This window comes from Gymnoscopelus microlampas (genome assembly GCF_963454915.1).
Source record: "Gymnoscopelus microlampas genome assembly, chromosome: 23".
Classification (NCBI taxonomy): domain Eukaryota; kingdom Metazoa; phylum Chordata; class Actinopteri; order Myctophiformes; family Myctophidae; genus Gymnoscopelus; species Gymnoscopelus microlampas.
In genome coordinates, this window is record NC_139960.1 from 11,042,394 (window position 1) to 11,044,663 (window position 2,270).

Sequence of the window (2,270 nt, forward strand, 5' to 3'; positions counted from 1 at the left end):
AACTTACCCAGTGACAGAATGTCAAGAACATGCAGCATGCTCAGACTGATTCTGTTAACCACTTAAGCCCTATTTTATACTCACAATGCATCTCAATGCGACTGTGTGATTTGTGAGACATTTACATTTACTTTTACTTCTACCCCACTACATCTCAGAGGAAAATACTATACTTTTACTCCACTACAATTATATGAAAACTTTAGTTTCTCTCTCTCTCTCTCTCTCCCTCTCTCTCTCTCTCTCTGGATTCTTGCAGCGGCCCTCATACAAGGTTATTATGATTATGCATGCGCTTCATGGTATCACAACACCTCCAAGGCCTTAAAAACAAGGCTCCAAACATCCCAAAACAAACTAGTAAGGCTACTTCTTGGCCTCAATCACAAAACCCATCTAACCCCTGCTCATTTTGCTAGGATTGGATGGCTACGGTTGAGGACAGAGTACAGCAACTTGCTATGGGCCTGGTCTTCAAGATTCACCACAACATTGGGATCCCCCTGTATTTGTCTAAATACTTCCTAAAGGTTAATGAAGTCCATGATCATAACACCAGAAGCAGCTCCACAAATCATGTGCAACCCAGATTTGTCTCAACAAAGGGAATGAACTCGTTCTCATGCTATTCATTAAAAATGTGGAACGCCCTACCAAAAGGAGTAAAGGAGTGCAAAACCCTACTCACTTTCAAAACTGCCCTAAAGATACACCTTCAGGAGGCTGCAATTCGAAAATGGCCCCTGTCTAAGTCTTAACCCCCACCCCCCCCCATTTCTTTTTTTCTCTTGTACATTTCTTTTCACTCTTCATACCAGTAACCTGTAAGCTGATTGTATGACGTTCTGTATAGTAGTGTGTATATCTGTCTGTCTCTTGTATGTCATCATGATTTGTGTGAATGGGGATCTCATCTTAAACAAGCTCAGTGCTTAATGAGTCTCCCAGTTTAGTAGACCTTGTATTGTGAATGTTTTGTACTTCCATGTACTGATGTTCTCATGTCTTACTAAATAAAGTACATCTATCAAAACTCTCTCCCTCTCTCTATTCTTTCAACGTCTTGCAAGTGAGAGAGAGGTAGGTAATTGATTTTCCAAGCTCCAAACTTGGCGTATGAAACGGAGGCCTTGTTGCAAGTGTGTGTTCAATTGAGCTACCTTAACCCATTAAGACCGGGAACGCATCTTTGTCACTTTAGATTTCTTTGGCTCTTCAAAAATAGCAGATATACAAGCTCATAGCGTGGCACAGAGTGCCAGGCTATGAGCTTGTAGACCTGCCCTCGTTCGGGAGTCGGGACCCCCATGGGGGTCCCCACATTATTTTTATTTTTCTCATGGGGGTGTCCCCAGATGAAAATGAAGTGACAATTTAAGGACTTTTAAGACCTTTTTAATACAAAAAAAAAGAGGGAAATTCAGGAAAAAATAACATTACTGCATCGAAAGTAATCTACAATCAAAACTGGTCAAACATTGGCCAAATTGTCAAATATTATAAGAAAGAGGCAAACATTGTGAAAATAGCCTATCTACAAGCTCACAATGCCTCGCAACGCTTGTAGATCTGCTATTTTCACAATATCTATCTGAGTCAAACAAAATCTAATGACTGAACTCCTATAATTCCAAATGCTTGTCAGGGTGGGGGGTTCCCAGTTCAAATATGATTATTTTTGGGGCTCACGGCCTGAAACGGTTAAGAACCACTGCTGTAGCTCACTCGTTCTTTTCAAACATTGTCATGTCAAGGACCACCAAATGAATATGTATTTTGGCAAAAACAGACGATCTACAAGCTCACACAGGGTTCAAGTACAGTAGTTCAACTGATTTTGAAGTTATCTTAACTTATTTCACTGGGGACCCTCTGGAACACCCTTATGGACCCCTTGGGGTCCCCAGACCCCACTTTGAGAACCAATGCTGTAGCTTCACAGTAAGAAGGTCCTGGGTTCGGGTGTTAGGGGACAGGTGTCTTGATCAGGGACACTTAGACACATGCAATTCATATTTCTCGATTACAGACTCGAACCGGTGTCCCTCTAATTCCCAGACGGCCTCCCTAACCACTCAACTACATAACATGCATGTTATATAGCAGATATAACCTTATGTACACAAGGCACTGCATGGCCATAGACCTGTAGCTGGTACATGGGTGCTGTTCAGAAGCCAGATATCGTTGCTGTCGGGCAGAAACCTCTTATCTCCATATTCTATACTTTTCATGTTTTTTCGTAAATTAACACCCTACTTGATCATACT